General features: G+C 40.8%; 1 pseudogene; it reads left to right on the plus strand.

The window, feature by feature from the left end:
* Positions 1–14,794: 14,794 nt before the first annotated feature.
* Positions 14,795–15,241, plus strand: LOC122725819 (annotated as a pseudogene).
* Positions 15,242–21,094: the final 5,853 nt, after the last annotated feature.

The following is a 21,094-nucleotide window of genomic DNA, read 5'->3' on the forward strand; positions in this document are numbered from 1 at the left end:
TTTGACATATTTTAGCATCATTTGATTCAGTGGCTGTGGTTCTTTCCATTAAGTTCACAATCTCATTTTCCCTGGCTTCCTTGTTCCATTGAGATCACTAGAGTTTACTATCTTTACTGAAGTCAGTGTACAGCCCCTGGCTGCTGCTTCTGCTGTTGTTGAGAATAATCAAATGTCATTTATGGGGTTCTCCTGCCACAGGAGTAGGAGAGCTGTGTCATCACTTTGTGAGGACAGCTGGGAAAGGCAAGCTGATTCTGAAGTGTCCTTCATGGCAGTGAGAAATTTTTATGTAGATGGCTGGGTATTTCTAGCCCCTCACTGACCTGTTGTGAATTATAGGCTTGAGTAATCTGTCTTCATAGAGATGCTTCAATCTTTTGAGAGTTTTCTTTACAGGCACCATTCGGGTCCTGCCTAGCACCTGAAAGTGATTCCTTTTCATTAGTCAATTTACCCAAAGAAAGGACAGAGCTGTTTCCTCTCCTGGTCTCCATGCTCTGCCCTGAACTAGGCATCAGTATTTATAAGATCATAATGTTATGGATTTAGAGGTTGGAGGGATCTTAAAGATTATGTAGCCCAACCTCCCTCATTTTAGAGATGAAGAAACAAAACCAGAATGTGACTTTCCCAATATCACATAGGTAGTAAATAGTATGGTTCCATGGAGTCTTCTACAATAAGCTACATGATTTCTAGTGTTGACCCTAGCCTGAAATGATGACTGATGCTTTGATTCCTTCCTTGTCCTTTGGTTTCCCAAAGGCAAGAACATCTGGGAGCCTCTGCACCTTTATTTACACTGGACTCTATGGAATGCTCCCTCCACCCTCTCTTCTTGTTGAATTCCAAGATATTACAACCTACATGAGACTTGCCTCTATGAAACCTCCCCTGATTCATGGTTCAATAATGACCTTTCTTTGAAGATGTTCTGCATTACTGCACAAGTATGACATATTGAATTGCTTGATCTCATAGGGAGGGTTGAGGAGGGAAGGAGGAAGAAAAATTTAGAACACAGAATTAGCTCAGGGACCTTGATCTCATTGGAGTGGGCTCATGGAGGGAATAGCATTCACACCCAATTGAGAGGAAGCCTGTGGGAAAGTAGGAGGGGAGGAGGATAAGGAAGGAAGTGTGAAAAAAGGGAGTGCAGAGCGGGGGAGAGGATAGTCAGAAGTAAAACACTTTTGAGGACGAATAGGTAAAAAGAAGATAGAGTAAATGTCATAGGAAGGGAGTGGATGGAGGGAAATAGTTATGATGATTGATTATAATGGCAAAACATATGGTACCTACTTTGCTGGGCTTTTATGAAGAAAATTCTCTGTCAAGTTTAAGGTACTACAGACATTATAATGAACAGGATACTATCAGAAAAACCTGCAAAGACCTACATGAACGGAAGCAGAGTGAAATGTACTGTATACAAAATAACAGCACTAGTGGGGTATGATCTGCTGGGAAGCATGTGGTTATTTTCAGCAAGGCAATGATCCAATATAACCCTGAAGGACTTATGAAGATTGCAGCCCATCTGCAGAGAAAGAACTGATAGTATCTGAAAACAGATGGAAACACATTTTTAAATTTTTTTTCTTTTCCTCTTTGACAATTCCTTAATCTGAAGTTTTGGGGTTTTTTGACTGTTTTCTCTCACAACTAGCTAATATGGGCAGTTTTCCATGACTACTCATGTATAACTTATTTTGAATTGCTTGAGTTCTTGTGGGTGGGGGGTGGGGATAGAGGGAGGAAGAGAAGTTGGAACACAAATTTTTTTAAAAATTGATGTTAAAATTTGTTTTTACATATATTTTGGAAAATAAAATTCTATTCAAAGCAAAAAAGGGGGGCAGGTAGGTGGCACAGTTGATAAAGCACTGTCCCTGGATTCAGGAGTACCCAAGTTCAAATCTGGCCTCAGACACTTGACACTTACTAGCTCTGTGACCCTGGGCAAGTTACTTAACCCCCATTGCCCCGCAAACCACCCCCCACAAAAAAACAAAAAAACAAAAAACAAATAATGACATTTCTTTTCTTTTTTGGGGGGGGGGGCGGGAATGAGGTTTAAGTGACTTGACCCAGGTCACACAGGCAGTAAATATCAACTGTCTGAGTCCAGATTTGAATTTAGGTCCTCCTGAAACCAGGGACAGTGCTTTATCCACTGTGCCACCTAGTTGCCCCTTGATAATGACATTTATGCCTCATTACATCAATAGATTGCTGCACTTGGAGTCAGGGACACCCAGATTCTAATCCTGTCTTTGAGTAGCTATGTGGTTCAGACCAAGTCATGTAATCTGAGTCCCAAACAAATCCCTGAGATTAGCTACAAAATTATAGCTTGATCAAGACCTATAAAATGTTCTTCTAAAATCACTTATCATTTAGGTAGTGAAGGGGTGCAGCACTCAAATCATCAAAGGTGATGATGGGTCATCAAAGACAACTTGAAGCATGGGAATCCCCAAATAGGAAAAAGCTTGATTTTTCATTGAGATCAGGACCTCTTAATCATCCCTGTTCTGATGTGTTCTGCAAATGGGTTAAGATCTGGTGATATTTCTTAGAAAGGAAACAGAAACATAATAGATAGCATGACCTTTGTAACAGGAAGGGACAGGGAGGTTGAATTTGATTATCAGAGAGAGCTGAGTTGATGTAGATGAGTCCTGGGGAACTATGACATCCCTAATTAAGACCATGTAGCTGCTAGTGAGCCTAGAAACAGGTACCAGGTTTGAACAAGAGCTGAAGTCAGACTTTCCCAAAGGGTATAATCAGAATTTTACATTTTCATCATAAACATATGCTTGGAAAATCATATAGGACAGAGCAATTAGTACAAGATAAAAGCAGAATATGAAAACTTTGATTATTAGAGCTGAAAAGAACCTTATGAGTCATTTAGTCTAAGCCCCCTCATTTTATAGGTGTAGAAACTGAGACTCTTAGAAGTAAATGTGCTGGTCAGTCATTCAATAAGTATTTATTAAATGCCTCATATTTTCTAAGCACCAGTGATAAAAAAAATAAGATGAAAACCATCTCTGCCCTTGAAGAGCTCAAAATCTAATGAGAGAGACAGCATGCAGACAAATAAGCATAAACAAGTTATAGACAAGATAAGTAGGAAATAATCAATACAGGGAAGACACTAAAATTAAGAGGGGTTGGGAAAGGTAGGGTTTTAATTGGGACTTAAAGGAAGCCAGGGAGGTCAAAAGAGCAGAATAAGGAGTACAGTCCAAGCATAGAGGACAGCCACAGAAAATGCCCATAGCTGAAAAATGTAGGACTTGTTTTGTTTTGTTTTATGTTTTTTGCTTTGTTTGTTTTTTGGTTTTGGTTTTGGTTTTGGATTTTGGTTTTGGTTTTGTTTTGCGCAGAGGGGGGACATCAAGGATGCAAGTGTCACTGAATCAAATTGTACCTACAAGCTGAAAGGACTGGAATTATTGGGGTCTGGGGAATCTGTCTTTTAGGTTATGAAGGACTTTCAACTATAAACAGAGGATTTGTTATTTGAACCTGGGGGTGATAGGGAATTACTGAAGTTTACTGACTAAAGAGATGACATGGTCAGACCTGTACTTTAGGAAAGTTCCTTTGTCAGTTGAATGGAAAACAGACACATAGTCAAGTGTGAGAAGATAAGGTCCTTCAAATGGGTGGTGGAAGTATGAGAGGAGAGAAGGAGGCATATTTGAGAGATGCAAAAGTGAAATCAGCAGGCCTTGGCAACAGAGATAGCAGTCTACTTGTGGCAGAGCCTAGGCTAGAACACAGATCTCCTGACTGCCGGTGGAATGGGATATTTTTATATCATGTTGCCTCATTTTCACAGGCCCTGAAAATTAAATGCCCCTAGAACAACAAGAAACACCAAGTAGTAAAAGAAGCATATTCAAGGTCAGTGAAGGATACTCAAACAGAGTAAATTCTGGGTGAGGAGGAGAATTGGGGACAACAAAGAATATGTGCCCAGGGGCCCAAGAAGCAGGATAATATTCAGGAACCAGGAATGACATTGAAGATTGGCATCACAATGAAAATCTAGAGCATCCTGGGGCAGAAGAAGTTGTAGCCAATGATTAGACATGAGAACATATTCTGATTGGGCTGTACTGATGCCTCTAACTGTCTAGCATTTGTGTGACTTTGTACATAGAGTAGAGACAAAGTAAAGGGACCAGGATCTGGATTCTCAGAAAGTGATATGATCTTATCCAGTTTGGGGGTAAATATTAAACAACATCAGAAAGTAGCACTCTTCAAAGCTCATTGATAATTTTGTATCTGTGGTTTGGGGTCCCCATCTTAGAATCCTACTAAAAGTTCCTCCTGATCAATTCTATCCTTGTCTCAGTTGAACTAAGAGGTATTTTACTTTTAGTCACTTCTATTGATTTGACTGCATTCTTTAAGGCTGAGAATGGGGTCAACTGCAGACTAGACCAGTTCTGTTGCCTATAAAGAATAAGCAGAACTGAGGAAGAGAAACAATTATGGTCAGTCACATTTACAGAATATTATGTAAAGTGATTTCCTCATAACAGCCCTATGAGGTAAGTAGTAAAAGTATATTTTACATTTTACAGATGAGAAAACTGACGTCTACCTTTACAAGTAAGTAGCAAAGCTGGGATTTGAACCCATAGCTTCCAATCTAAAATTTAGTATTTTTGAAATATACTAAATAAATTTTAGGAACCCAGAAAGAAAAGAATTACACTGAACTATGGACATTGATCTAGTCCCATCTGGCCATTTTTTACACATACTGATTCCCTTCTTTATACCTTGAAGAGAGAGTTTAATAACTTTTAAAAAAACAGGGAAAGTTAGGTGGTGCAGTGGATAAAGCACTGGACCTGGATTCAGGAGGACCCGAGTTCAAATCTGGCTTCAGACACTTGACACTTACTAGCTGTGTGACCCTAGACAAGTCACTTAACCCTCACTGCCCTGCAAAAACAAACAAACAAAAAACCCACAAGGGAATAGCAAAACTGAATGATTTATCTATTTATAAATCTATTTATTTATTTACCTATTCATTCATTCATTTCTTTATTTATATTTTTTGGTGGGTCAGTGAGGGTTAAGTGACTTGCCCTGAGTTACACAGCTAGTAAGTGTCAAGGGTCTGAGGCTTGATTTGATCTCAGGTCCTCCTGAATCCAGGGCTGGTGCTTTATACACTGTGCCACCTAGCTGCCCCCTGAATGATTTATTTTAAAAATCACAAAGTCCTTAGATGGGTTCATCTCCTTTGCCTAGAAAGCTGTGCCTAAACCATCCTAAGAATCAACTTTTCTTTTCTTTAAAATCTCTACCGAAGATGGCGGAGGAGAGGCTGTGACTCCCACAAGCTCCAGATAAACCCGTCCATTCACACCCAAATAATGCGGTAAAAATCAAAACCCAGAACAGCCTAATGCACATAAGAACAGAGTGAGACTGTTTCTCCGCAAAAGAGGGCAATTCTGATCACCTACTGATCAGGCTGAACAGCTCAGCGCGGTCTGGACCCAGCCAGGGACAGTGCTTCCAACACATGTCAGAGTCTTCAGCACCAGCAGTTTCTGAGGCTCCGATCACAGACTGGTGAGGGGGTTCGGAGGTAGGCCGGGGTGAAGTGGAGGCAGTATCTGCTGGAGTTGGGGCAAAGCGCCCAGGGTCTGAACCAGTGGGCTGAATCGAGTGGTGGTGGCCCAGTGGGGGAGGGGTAAAAGCACGCCAAGTTTCCGACCATAGAGAATCAGAGTTCAATCAGACTTCTGTTTCCGGGTCAAAGAGAAAGCGGCTGTGATTACTCACAAGCCAGGCAGGCTGAGAAGAAGCCCAATCACCCCCTGGGCCACGCTGTAGCACGAACGGTGTGTCTGGGAAGCAGTGCTACACTTTAAGGAGTAAAAAGCCAAGAAACAGTAAGCCAGGATGAGTAGGCAGAGAAAGCAGAAGACCATCGAAAACTTCTTTGGGGGAAAGGTAGACCACAATACATCCTCAGAAGAAGAAGATAATAATAGGGTCAAAGCTCCAACATCCAAAGCTTCCAAGAAAAATATGAACTGGTCTCAGGCCATGGAAGCTCTCAAAAGGGACTTTGAAGAGAAAGTAGGAGAGATAGAATGAAGATGTAGAGAAAGAGAGGAAGGAATGGAAAGAGAAATGAGAGCAATGCAGGAGAGTCGTGAGAAAAAAGTCAACAGTTTGAAAAGCCAAATGGAAAAGGAGATTAAAAAACTGTCTGCTGAAAATAATTGCCTAAGAATTAGGATTGAACAAATGGAAGCTAGTGACCTTACGAGAAACCAAGACACAGTAAAGCAAATCCAATTGAATGAAAAAATAGAGGGCAATGTGAAATATCTCCTTGGAAAAACAGCTGACCTAGAAAATAAATTTAGGAGAGATAATTTGAAAATCATTGGACTACCTGAAAACCATGACCAAAACAAGAGTTTAGATACCATCCTCCAAGAGATTGTGAGGGAAAATTGCCCTGATATTCTAGAAGCAGAAGCTAAAATAGAAATTGAAAGAATCCACCGATCACCTCCTGAAAGAGATCCCAAAAGGAAAACCTCCAGGAATATTATAGCCAAATTCCAGAACTCCCAGGTCAAGGAGAAAATATTGCAAGCAGCTAGAAAAAAGGAATTTAAATACTATGGAGCTCCAATAAGGATAAAGCAAGATCTAGCAGCTTCTACATTAAAGGACCGGAGGGCATGGAATATGATATTCCAGAGGGCAAAGGAACTGGAACTACAGCCAAAAATCATGTACCCAGCAAAACTAAGCATCATCTTTCAGAGGCAAACATGGAACTTCAAGGAGAAAGAAGACTTTCAGGCATTTGTTATGAAAAGACCTGAACTGAATAGAAAATTTGACTTTCAAATACAACACCCTGGAGAAGCATAAAAAGATAAACAGGAAAAAGACTTCATGAGGGATATTAAAAGATCAAACTGTTAACGTTCCTATATGGGAAGATAATACAGAGGACACAGGTCTGAACTGAATACGAAGGGAAGTTATGTTTTGTTCTTTGTGGGGTGTCTTATGTATGGGGCTGGATTTGGGCTTGGGGCCTCCTGGGTCGAGGGCTGGTGCATTGTCCACTGTGTCACCTAACTAACCCATAATGACATCCTTAAAATAGGGTTGAGGTGTAGGAAAAATAGACTGGGGGAGGGGGAAGGGGAGAGATGGTCTGGGGAGAGGTTGTTCACATGAAGGAAACAAGAAAAAAGCTTATGGAGGGGAGGGGAAGAGGGGGAAGGAATTGGGGAGTGATTGAACCTTAATATCATCAGAATTGACTCAAAGAAGGACTAACATACATACTCAAGTGGGTATAGTAATATATTTTGCCCTGAGGGAGGGGAGGGAGATAAGGGGGTGGGGGGAGAGGGGAAAGAGGGAAGGGCAGATTCTGGGAGAGAGTAGTAAAAAGCAAAATACTTTCAAGGAAGGTGAAGATGTTCTGCATAACGGCACAAGTATGAAATATTGAATTGCTTGATTTCATAGGGAGGGTTGAGGAGAGAGGGAGGAAGAAAATTTGGAACATAGAATTAGCTCAAAGACCTTAAACTCATCAGAGTTGGCTCATGGAGGGAATAACATTCACACCCAGTTGGGAGGAGTAATCTATTTAACCTTACAGGAAAGTATGAGGGGAAGAGGATAAGGAAGGAAGGGTGAAAAAAAAGGTAGTGCAGAGTAGGGGAGGGGACAGTCAGAAGTAAAATACTTTTGAGGAGGAATAGTTTAAAAGAAGATGGAAAATAGAGTAAATATCATGGGAAGGGAATAGGATGGAGGGAAATAGTTATGATGACTTTGCTGGGCTAATATGAAGAAAATTCTTTGTCAAGTTTAAGGTACATTATTTAAGTTATGATGAACAGGATACTATTAGAAAAACCTGGAAAGACCTACATAAACTGAAGCAGAGTGAAATGCACTGTATACAAAATAACAGCAATAGTGTAAAATGATCTGCTGGGAAGCATGTGGTTATTTTCAGCAAGGCAATGGTCCAATATAACCCTGAAGGACTATGAAAATGGCAACCCATCTATAGAGAAAGAAGTGATAGTATCTGAAATAGATGGAAACACATTTTTTTATTTTCTTTTTTTTTTCTTTTTTGGTGAGGCAATTGGGGTTGGGTGGCTTGCCCGGGGTCAAGTGGCTGGTGGGTGTTGGGTGTGTGGGGCCGGATTTGGGCTCGGGTGCTCCTGGTTCCAGGGCTGGTGCTCTGTCCGCTGCACCACCTAGCTGCCCCTGGAAACACATTTTTTAAAAAAAAATGTTTTTTCTCTTTGACAATTCCTCAGTCTGAAGTTTTGGGAGTTTTTTGACTGTTTTTTTCTCACAACCTAGCTAATGTGGGAATGTTTTCCATGACTACTCATGTATAATTTATTTTGAAATGCTTGAGTTCTAGTGGGTGGGGGTGGGAATAGAGGAAGAGAAGTTGGAACAATTTTTTTTTAAAAAATTGATGTTAAAATTTGTTTTTACATATATTTTGGAAAATAAAATTCTATTCTTAAAAAAATAAATAAATAAAATCTCTACCAAAGGGAATTCTAACACCTCTCATGGAAACTCTTCCAATGTTCCTCTCACTATGGATAAACCCATTTCCCCCCTTTTTTGTTTGTTTTTTGGGGTTTTTTGAAGGGCAATGGGGGTTAAGTGACTTGCCCAGGGTCACACAGCTAGTGTCTGAGGCCAGATTTGAACTCAGGTACTACTGAATCCAGGGCCGGTGTTCTACCCACTGTGCCACCTAGCTGCCCCCAACCCATTCCCTTTTGACATGGCCTTTGAGGAGATCATTAGTGTCTGTTAATAATTGTCATTATCTCTCAGATTTTTGAGACTAGAAGATGCCTATGTCTGTAGTGAATCAATAACTGTATCCTGACTTTTGCAGGCACCACTGGGTTGAGAATGTGCTATCAGCTCCATTAAATAGAATCCTCCAATATAAATCTTTTTTATGAATATGCTCTTACCATTGACTTTATTTATCTCCCATTTACAAGTATGAGTGTGATGCTTGGGGCTAAAAAGAAATTTTAGACAAGGTCCCTCCCCTTAGGGATCAAATGAGAAAATGAATGTAAAGCACTTTGCAAACTTCAAAGTGCCATATAAATGTTATGATTATTATCTTACAATCTACTTGAGGAGACAAAACATGTACCTGTGAAAAAAATAATGAACAAATTAAAATAGCATGTGCCTCAGCTCAGTTATAGCTCTCCCATGTGAAGAAAGAAATGCTATGGTGGCTGGGAGCTGTCCACAGCTGAAGTTTCTTTGGAGAAATCCAAAGGGAGACAGCACTATAGCTCCAAAGAGTAGTGTTAGCTACAGTGCACTGAACATAACAAATTGTGCACAAGTTCTTTGTTTAAGGTCAGACCCTTCTGGACAACTTGTTTATCTGAACTATGGCCTGAATTTCAGGCTACTTTCCCATTTGCCCCTTGGATTTCATCAGGGCAGTATACATACTCTTTAGGACCAATGCCTTCATTTACTTTCATGCCAGTTGTTCTGATTACTGATTACTGCCTGTTCTATTCCCTATCACCCACCTCCTTAAAATAATTTCCTTTGGCCTGAGACATTACCACAGAAGCTATCCTGCCTCAACCATGCCAGCCCACTGGTAGTATCTTGCACCATGAAGTATTCTTAGTTTCACCCCCTGGTTGTCCACCACCTGGTCCTACTCTTAGAAAGGACTAGTGGCAACATCACAGCTAGTAATTGCTAAGTATACTTCAGATTGGACTAGTCACAAAAAGCTTTGTGAAGGAGGTACAATCTTACCTGCTTCTTGGAGGAGCATGGTGCTTGTGGTAGTAGGAGTGGGAGAGCATAGAATTTGAGGAAAGAATGAGAAGAGCAAAGGTATGAAGGCACCCATGACAATGGCTCTAACATTCCATTACAGCTGGTTGTTTGAGTTTGAAGGAAAGAAGATTTAAATTCTGATATTCCCATCTGTCAATGTTCCTACCTTGTGTGCTTTATGAGGACAGTGACAAATGCTCCATAAACACATCTGTGATTCATATATTTAAAACAGTGGCATCTATTGTGATGAATGCAAACGGTTTCAGAATGCTCTCAATATTAACTATACTGGAACAATCCAATACTACATGTCAAAGATCTGTTGTAGTTTCAGGGTCTGGCCCAATGAGGCTCCACCTCTGGTGGAGTGTTTTTTTTTTCTTTTTCCTTATTTAAAGCCAGAAATGTTTTAAGGAAGATTTCTTCCAGGTGTTTTCTGATTTATTTCCACATCAGTGATCACAATATTTGTTGAAGGCTGTGTTCTCTGATCCTCAAGAGACTCTGTGTATGTGTGTACTCCCATGAACATGTACCATTGCTATTATGGATAGCTGGAAAATGCTGAATTGGATAGGGAATACATGAACCCACCACTGTGTATGCGATGACTGAGAAAACTGAGGAATTGAGAAAACAGAGAGACTGATGTCAAGTTCAAGAGGGCAGGCAAACACAGGCAGGAACCAGGTTATGAGTTAATGGAATTGGAGATGTGGTTGAGTCAAGTTAAAACAAGTCAAATCGGGAGAGTGAGATTAAAGTTTAGGAAATTAGGAAGCCTGGACTGAAACCACTGTGAAGTCACAGAACAGAAATGGTGTCCAGGGCCACCACTAAGATAAACTGTCCACCAACAACTGGTCATCACCAACACTAACTACTGACAAAAATGCCACCAGCCAGCAGGCACTTGCAAGAGCCTCAGGAATAGTAATGTTTCTCCTCACCCCTAGGCCATTTTTATCTGGTTCCAGCCCAGCCCCCACAACAATTGTCCAGGGGAGCAACTCTTGAAATGCAACCAATCTGTCCAGTGCTTTTGTGGGTTCTGTATTTCCTCAGCAGTCATAGTCATAAGGACTCAGAATGACAAGGTTATTACCACCAAATTCCTTGACAATATCAAATGGTTCAACATCAGAAATAGATATGTTTTATTAATGGATATGACAGTAAAGAAGATGCATTGCCATCTGCCTTGCTGATGCACTTTAAGGACTGCTGGGCCTCTCCATCTGGCTTGTGGCTGAAGCCTCACATGTATAGTGTGTCTCTCTATTAGAAAGTTAGCTCCTTCAGAGCAGAAACTCTTGTTTTACTATATGTATTCCGGGCGTTTAACAAAGCAATTTGCACATGGTAATTGCTTAACTTTTTCCCCACTTACTTGTTTCCCCATTTACCTAGACAGGATGCCACTGGGGCCACACACATGCTCCCTTCTATTCACACCATCCTCATTGCCTTATCAATTCCTTGCTGAGTATGGCTATTATACTTTCAGAAATCAAGGTAATTCTTTTCTCTGTATTTCTATGTGTAGTTCCACGTGGTACGGATCACTCTTGCTTATTTGCTAATAAGAATATAGAGCTAACTGGATAGAAGTCAGAGCCTTTACTGATGATATTCTGATACATTGAGGTATTAGTTAAGCTGGAAGACACTGGACTCCCTAAGGAGTCCCTCCCACTATTCTTCCCTGAATATTGAGTTTTTTGACTGCATGGATTTTGGTGATCCAGTCAATGTGGGAACAGTAAAGCCTATTCAATAAAAAAAAGGACATGCCAGTCATCTACAAATCCTGAATGCTATTTCTCCTCTTCCTCCTTCAATCCTGGGGAAATATTTAGGTGGATGCTGTCAGACTGGAGCAAACCATTGATCTTAAAGCTGAGAAGAGAGGGCTAGCTTACTTAATGACCCAGATTCTTGCAGGATATAAGCTGTTTCAGTGAAAATGCAGTACCTTTGGCATGGTGACTTCATAGACTAAATCTTACCTGAGGGACCTGTAAAAGAAACATCCCTCAGGCAAGGTCAGGCAGGGTTAAATGGAAGAACATCTCTACACTTATGTAGAATTGACTTAAGCTTTTGTATCTTATTTTATGTTGCTTTCCCTCCTTAATTCCCTAGAAAAGCTTAAAAAACTCTCTTGTCTCATTGGATAGAGAAAGAAAGGTCTGTTTGTTTTTCCTACTGCCCAGGCCAGGAAAGCTGAGCTTATTCAAGAATCCCAGAGGCCAGTCAGGGTCATGTGACATTAAAGATCAGGGACCATCACCCCCTGCAAGTCAAGGGTGAGGGCCTCAGAGAATTAAAAAGATCTTATGGAGAGGTATTATCTCACACCCCCTAGTTCCCCACTCCTAGCCAACATCTCCACAACCACAGTGTAGTTTGAGCACAGGGTTTCTCTGGTTCAGCATTATGTAACTTTCTGTCATCTTGCCTTTCATTCCATTCTTTCTCTAAGCTTGATGCCTATAGGGTCCTTTCCTTAGTTAGATATTTAGAGATCCAAATGTGTCTCACCACTGGAGAAATGGAACAGCTCTCTCCTGGGAGCATTTCCTGGAAAGTGTCTTGACTCCTCTGGCAGAATTAGCTCTTTATCGAGTAGTCAGGTACTGATAAAGTCCTAACATTTCCTATCTCTAAACTCCAGAGACATAAAACATGGAAAGGTGATGCAGAAAAGTACGCATCAGGAGCTGAGGTTTATAAAGTCAGTACAATATTTCCTCCCAAATGGATAACACTTTTGGATAAAGCTGTCCATTTTCTGGTAGCTTAGGTTTCTGCAAGGTGTAAAGGAACTAAAGACTTGATCAAAACAAAGATGGAAGGTCCCTTTCCCCTTGAGCACACATTAGGTCTGCCAGTTATGATATATCACTGCAATAACTTTCATTCTTTTGCTTTAGGAATGGACATGTGGGTTACCTTGATTATATGTCTGTGGAGATTGAGATTGGGCATTAATTGTTGGGGGAGGGGAGGTGGGATGCAATTAATGGATAACAATTGTTGCCCCAAAAGTCCTAAAAGAGATATAAGATGTTTTTATACATTCCATTTCTAACCTCCCCTTTATCCTTGCCCCAATTACCAAGGGACTGGGGATTCACTGCTACAACTATAGCCAGAAGGAGAAGAGATATGTCGTAACCGCTCTGTTCCTGGGAAAAGCCTCCAGTCTCTTCCATAAACACCCTTTAGGCTACATTGCCCTTTGGTGATTTTCCTCCTTCAAGACTGCTACCTAATTTTACATGGATGAATCTATTTGTGGAATGGACAGAGTGGTTCAAGGATAAGTACACTGTGTGATCTGCACCCAGTTCCATGGCTTTGAGTAGTGGGAGAGCGAGACTGTCATTCAATCTCCACCTAAAGAAGCAATTTCAATTACAATCCCACCTTCTGGGCCCTGGAGAGACAAGGATGGGGGGAAGGGGAAGGGAGAGAAAGAGGGTTCCAAATAACCTGTTTTCTTTCCTTTCTTTTTCTGACTCAGACTCCCCAATCTCAGCACGAAAGGTTACAATTTCCCTGGGAAGAAATTGTGCTGACCTTGGGCTTTTGCAAAGAGTGTGGCATTTCTGCGCTGCTGCACAGCCTGCTGAAATTCTACTAAAATAGCTAGGAGACAAGAATGAAATCCCGGAACTGAACAGCAGTCTGCAACAGTCAGGCACAGTGTATAGATAGAGAAGGAAAGCACCACCACACTCTTTCCTCCTACCCAGCCAGTCCTCTTTGCTCTGCACTCCACTATACTATGGAAGGTATATACTGCTTCCCAAGAGGTCAGAAATGAATAGGGATAGCTTCAGAAGCCTAGCTGCTCCCTCTGTCCAAGAATGTTCATTGGAAAGTTGAAGAATTATGAGATTTATCAGACTATGAGAGTTAGGAGGGATCTTAGGTCATTAATTCCTGAGCCAAATCATGTGAATCTCCTGGCCTTTTACTTACCCACCTATACAAATGGGGAGAATATCTCACTGAGATACTCTTAGGATAAGAGAGATAAATCTCTTATTGAGTGTTGTTTTTTTTTTAAGTTCCTATGTAAATACAGTTCAATAGTAATGGTCTATGTCATCTAAAAGTTTTGAAAAGCTGTCAAAAATTTTTTGTTTGTTTTTGTTTTTTGGTTTTTTGGTTTTTGTGAGGCAATTGGGGTTAAGAATTGCCTAAGGTCCCACAGCTAGTAAGTTTTAAGTGTCTGAGACTGGATTTGAGCTCAGGTCCTCCTGACTCCAGGGCCGGTGCTCTATCCACTGTGCCACCTGGCTGTCCCGCCAAAAATTTTTTTAAAATAAATTTACACAGGGAGGGCAGTGAATAAAGCACTGGCCCTGGATTCAGGAGGACCTGAGTTCAAATCTGGCCTCAGACACTTGACACTTACTAGCTGTGTGACCCTGGGCAAGTCACTTAACCCTCATCGTCCTGCAAAAAAATAATAAAATGAAACGAAAAAATAAAAATAAATTTACACGACAATAAGTTGTGCATAGTAGATTTGTAGTTTCATGTACAATCATCTTTTTTTATTGTACTATGTTATAGAAATGCATGTCTTATTCCATAAATTAAAAAGAAAATTAAAGTTGCTAAGAAAATTATCACTACAATTTAATTCAGTGATTGATGTGGGGAAATATAACTATGATTTTATTTTTTACATGAATACCTCCAACCTTAAATGGTCTCAGAGGGAGTACCTGGGTATATTACCCCCAGTAGAATACATAGAGGTCTGAAAGTCTTGGTGCTGTTTTACTCTGTTAAACTTAAGGCTCTTTAATAGCTTAAAACTTTGCTCACCTTTTCTCTTTTGCAGCAGCGTGTGATATGTATGCCTTCCTGACTAAGGAAGACTCGGAAGCTCAGTGGGCACATCAGCCATGTCCACAGGTGAATCAGCAAGCACCGGAAGCACCCCAGAGGTTGTGGAAATGCAGGAGGGTTGCACCATCACCGCATCAATTTCGACAAATATCATCCAGGTTACTTTGGGAAAGTGGGTATGAGGCATTACCACTTAAAGAAGAACCAAAGCTACTGCCCAACTGTCCACCTTGATAAGCTGTGGACAGTGGTCAGTGAGCAGACCAGGATTAATGCTGCCAAAAGCAAGGAGGGGCTTGCCCCTATCACTGATGTTGTGCGGTGGGGGTACTACAAAGGCCTAGGAAAAGGGAAACTCCCCAAGCAGCCAGTCGCCATGAAGGCAAAATTCTTCAGCAGAAGAGCATAGGAAAAGATTAAGGGTTTTGGTGGAGCTTGTGTCCTTGTGGCATAAAACCAATGTTATCAAATAAAACAAATGTCTTTATTAAACAGCAAAACAAACAAAAAAAAACTGCTGAGACTTTTAAGACACCATGTATGAGATTCCTGAGGGCAAGGAATCTTTCCTTTACCCTGTGTACCCTCAGTGCCTTGCACATAGTAGATGCTTAATAAATGGTGGTTGAATTGAATTGAATTATGTAGTAGTAGTTTTGGTAGAAGTATACATCACTGGACTTTACTGATGGTTTCCTTATGACAGGCTATTGAGGAAGGCAGAAACAAACAGATCCAAAAAAAACAAAAAAACCTGCTGAAACTATCTCAGTGGAACGACTTTAAAAGTTCCTTTTTTTAAAAAATCAAAATACTTTGAGGAAGGTCTACACATTATAGGGGATAGGAGTCACCTAAGATTTTGTTTATTTCCCTTCCAAGGGTAGTCCAAATTACAAGGTGGTTCTGTGAGCCCAGGAGGGTCAAAGTGGGTAGACTATATCAGATCCTGGGAGAAAGTGAATTTTTAAGACATGGAAGGAGAATGATATTAATTGTTATGGGCTGCTGTGAATCATCTGTTTTCTTATATTTTGGTGAGGTGAATTAAAATATGTCCTTTACTCTGTACCCAATCTTCCTTGTTACCTCTAGTGTTTATCTAGGAGATGGAGACTCATATTAATTTCTATAGAAACCTAGACGTGAGCTATACAAGACATAGTCTGAGGTTTCCTACAATCGGCTCTGTATTGGGGCAAAATGTGCCAAAGAGTTATGATTTTGGAGAGGCCCTAAGGTTGCTTCCAGTCAGGGTAAGCTCAGAGCTTGGAGTTCTGAACCATGAGGTACATATAAAATGGAGTAATGAGAAGATCATAACGAAGGCACTAATTTTGGGCATCAGTTTTCTCATAAAATATGGGGCTTAGGTAAAATGGCCTCTGAAGTCTGTTCAGCTCTAAATCTGCAAACCTATTGATTTTCCAGGGACTGGTAAGTCCCTGGACAAGATCACCATTATTGGGGGAGCCCCAGCTTTACTACTCACTTTACTCCCAGCTTGATTCCTTCTCCCAATTGCTGCACTTCCCCACCCTATGGAGACCCCCCTTTGTCCTTAAGCCAGAATCCCACTTTTAAGTTCTTTATATGTTGTCTTCACCTTTTCCTATGTAAGCTCCTTGAGAGTAGGGATTGTTTTGTTTTCTTGGATCTGTAACCCTAGAGCTTGGCACCCAGTTAGTGCTTAATACGTATTTTGTCTGCCCATCTGCCTGTCCATCCACCCATCTATTTTCATTATCCTCTCTTTCATTAGCTAGAAAATTGGGTTAGTTAATACTTGTACTACTGTAGTCATTTATACATACTTGGCAAGGCAGCATTGTATAGTAGAAACCATGCCTTGGAGTCAAGAAGCCTGGGCTCAAATCCAAACTTCAGAATATGCTATCTCAGCTGACCATGGGCAAAACGCTTAACCTCTGGAGATAGCAACTTTCTCACCTGTAAAATATGGGAACAATATTTTCATACTTAACTATTTTATGGGGTTAATCAAATAACGTAACAGAATGCCCTATGACAGTGAGCACTCTTTCTCTATGTCTCTGTCTTTGTGTGTATTTGTCTCTCTCTGTTTATCTCTCTATATTTTTCTATATATCTGTCTCTGTATATTTCTGTTTGTCTTCCTGTGTCTCAGTCTCTCTGTTTCTGGTTCACTCTCTCTGTCTCTGCCTCTCTGCTATTATCTTTATATCCCCATCTCTCTGTCTCTGTCTCTGTCACTATTTCTTTCTCTGTCTCTGTCTCTCTCCCTCTGTCTGTCTTTCTCTTCATCTCCCTTTCCCCCTCCCTCCCGCCCTCTCCCTCTCCCTCTGTCTCTCTGCTTCTCTCCCTCTGTCTGCCTCTTTCTCTCTCTTTGCCTCTCTCTGTCTCTCTCTCTTTCTCTCTCTCTGTCTCTCTCTCTGTCTGCCTCTGTCTGTCTGCCTCTCTGTCGCTCTGTTTCCCTCCCTCTCTCTCTGTCTCTGTCTGTCTCTCTGTCTGTCTCCCTCCCTCCCTCTCTGTCTTTCTCTCTCTCTGTGTCTCGCTCTCTGTCTCCCTGTGTCTGTCTGCTCCCCGCCCCCCCCCCCCCCCCCCCGCCTCTGTATGTCTCTCTTTCTGTCTCCCTCTGACCGTCCTGGTTTTCCTTCAACCAGCCTGTTTGACAGCTCCCTTTCAGTCTCCTTCACTTGATTATAATCCATCTCTTCCCTTCTTAGTATTTGTACTACCCAGGGTTCTGTCCAGTGCCTTCTTTTATCTCTCTCTACTAGATCTCTCAGAGATCTCCAGAAGCCCTATAGGTTCACATGTCATCACTGTATAGATGACACTTGAATCATTCTATACAACCCTAATCTCTCTACTCATCTCGAGTTTTTCAATGACATCTGCCTATTGAATATGTCCTGCTTGTCTTGTAAGCATCTCAAATTCACTGTCCAAAATGGAATTCATTACTTTTTCCTCTTAAACCCACCTACACAACTTCCCTATTTCTGCTGAGAGCATCAGCATCTCCTCTAAAAACCCTGGTTTATAATTTCAGAGGGTTTGAATTGGTCTGCATACCTATGGTCTCCCTCTCTTCCTCTACACAGCTGCCATTCTGTAGGAACTCCCCTGCTCAAAAAGTGTCGGTAGCTCCCTATTGCCTAGAGCAGAGATGTCAATTTCCTACTTCCATAGCACTTCTGAGTATGGCCCAACCCAGATTAAAATGTAATTAGAAAATATTTAACAAAATAAATAAAAAATAATAAAACATAGAAAATGTTAATATGTGGCTTTCTAGGTCACTATGTAGCCAACCGGGATCCTTATATACCTGTGGCCTTGTTTCTATTTGAGTTTGACACCACGTGCCTAGAGGATAAAATGCAGACCCCCTTCCATGGGCATTGAAGGCCATACATAATCAAAATCCTACCTACCGTGCTGCCCTTATTTCATACTACACTCCTTCATAAACTCTATATGACTGAGTTGCTTGGAATTCTTCTAATTTAGTACTCAATCTCCTGCTTGTATGGATCAACACAAATTGTTCCCCAAACCTGGAATTCACTTCTTCCTAAGCTTGGATACCACCTCTTCTTTGAAGCCATCCCCAATCTCATCTCTCCTTTCTCACTCCTCCCCGACACAGTTAATAACTAGCTATAAATATTATTTTCTATACCATCAATTATCCTTAAAATATTTTTATCATCTGTGAATGCTCTATCTACCCTCCTCCCATATAATGGAAGTTTCTTGAGGGTAAGGGTTGTATTTAATTTTGTCTTTTTATCTCCAATGCCTAGCACTGTGGGTCTTAATTAATGCTTGATGGTTGACTGACAGCACTGAAAATCAGCTCTGATCCCTCTCTCCAAAATTTCCAGCACTGAGGCTTGAAAAGGACCATGACATTTTTTCCACTCTATTGCAAACTACGCCTACAGGAGAAGTGCTTATTAGTGAAGAGCATTTTGAAAGCCCCCAGATATGTATGCAACCAACTCATTCTTATGGTGACTTACTTACTCTCCCTGTGCCCTTGGCTAGTATATTTTAACATGCAGAGAATGATACTTAGGGCCATGAGTCTCCATCACTCATCATTCTATGGAAGTTAAAACAAAAATAGTTATGGGAGGGCTCCCATTACAGGCTCTGAATGGTGGAGTATTTAATGTAGAGTGACCTTATCATGACACTGCTGAGATGAGCTCGGGAGAAAGCCAAATGCAGCACTGGAAGGAGGGTGTTATTAACTGAGTTAAAGGGAAGCTACTCAAAGTAATTTCTAACTGTATTGGGGAAACTGCCAGCCAGATAGGGGGAAAATCAAATGGAAAATGGGCTGATAATGAAACACTTGGAGAGTTTACAGGAAACAACATTATCCAGAAATGGAAGAGATGGGGAGAAATTAAAGCAATGCCCATTAACTGAGCTAAGCCAACCTTGCTTAGCCATCTGACATTCCAGTGGGACAGCTGGAGGGTGGGGATGGGAACATTTTGTCACACTTTGGTCATATGAGGTGGTATGGAAAGTAAAATGGACTTACTGTCATTAGACCCAGGTTCAAATCCTCCCCTGACAGTTATAGAGTATATAATATAGGACAAGTCACACTTCCTGAGCCTAAGTTACTTCATCTGTAAGATGGGGATATTGTTTATCTCATAGAATTACTGTGAGGAAAACACATTTTAAATGTTAATCTTTGGACAAGAGGAACTCAAGATGGAGGTACTACCTGGACCAACTTCTTAGTCAGAGCTTAGTAGAAAAATCCAAAAGAGTTAGTTGCCTGAGGTTCTCAGAAATTAAATGACTTTCCTAAGGTCACACTGCTAATCCATGTCAGAGGCAGGTCATGAACCCAAATCCTCCTGACTTCACATCCAGGATTCTATTCATTAGACTAGGCTTCCTCTAACACCATCAGTGTAGTAAAATGTTCTCCAGTGGAAAGGTAAGGCATTCATAGAAGCACAGGATTGTAGAATTAGAAGGCACCTCAGCAGCCACCTATTGAAGCCTATACTCAAAAGGAATTCCTATTCCAATGTACCCAATGGGTGGTCTTTCAGTGGTCTGCTTGGAGGTCACTAATGTAGTCCTCGTATAAGTTTCAATAGTATCACAGCCTCAAAGAGATAGAACCAGAAGAGACCTCAGAGACCATATAGTCCAACTCCCTTAATTATTTACAGATGAAGAGATTTCTATCTAGGGAGGTCTAGATAAGTAGTGACTTATCTAAGGTCATCATTGCAGCAAGTTCAGAGTATTTTTTACCTTTTAGCTCACAGGAAACTCACTCTCTCTTTTTTAAAGAGAGCAGGATGTGGGTGACTTCCATACTGCTCCTGGGACTTTAAAGGAAAGGAAATGATTTGTCAGCTGGTCTTCAATTTTAGCCTTTGCTCAGCCTACCCCCTCCCACGTTGAATCCCTTAGAAGACAACATTATCCTCTATGGGGCCTGGCTGTAGACATTTGTGCTCCAAGTCGGGAAGTAGGGACAGGAGAGTTTTGTCTCAGCTGAGATAGTTTGTGATTAACTGTAGAGTTGACAGAAGTCCAGAACACCCAATAATCTTGACATTTTGTTGTCAGAATAGACTTATTGGAGGCTGGTATATGGATTTAGGAGATGCATCCACATGCAATCTGCTTGTGTCACATAAGGAGTCATTTTTATGATCTATGGCTAGGTCTGGAAAGTGCTTAAGCCAACATGCTGGGGGCCCAGTCAGACTGTGGAGGAAGAGTACAGAGATCATGCATACTGGGAAATGTCCCTTACTGAGCTAGAGCAGAGATGTTTTATTTGTGACCAACAATCTAGGAATGTTCCCACTGGGCTCATGGAGAATTTAAAAATTATAATATGCCTTATTTTTTTAAAAACTGCAGTAAAATGGATTTGAATTTCATGAAATATTTTCAATCCACTTAACCAGGCAGTATGGTACTTTAGTGAGCATACTAGGCTAGAATACAAGAGATCTGGGTTCTAATGCTATAAGAATAAAAATGATAACAATAATAATATATTCTTTAGATGTATTAATAATAATAATATTTCAGCAAGATATTATACCTCTCTGGGACTCAGTTTCTTCATCTGTGAAATGAGGGAATTGGATAAAATGATCTCTAGAGGTCTTTCCAGATTAACAATCTATTAGTCTAAGTGTTTGAATCTTTGAGTTATCTGAGATGGATTGTACTTGTGTCCTTACATAAAATGCTAAGCACATCTTGCTGGAGAATAAGGCATTAATTCTGCCATACTCTTAGGCAGAGCTGTAACTAG

The sequence above is a fragment of the Dromiciops gliroides genome, chromosome 4 (assembly GCF_019393635.1).
Source record: "Dromiciops gliroides isolate mDroGli1 chromosome 4, mDroGli1.pri, whole genome shotgun sequence".
Classification (NCBI taxonomy): domain Eukaryota; kingdom Metazoa; phylum Chordata; class Mammalia; order Microbiotheria; family Microbiotheriidae; genus Dromiciops; species Dromiciops gliroides.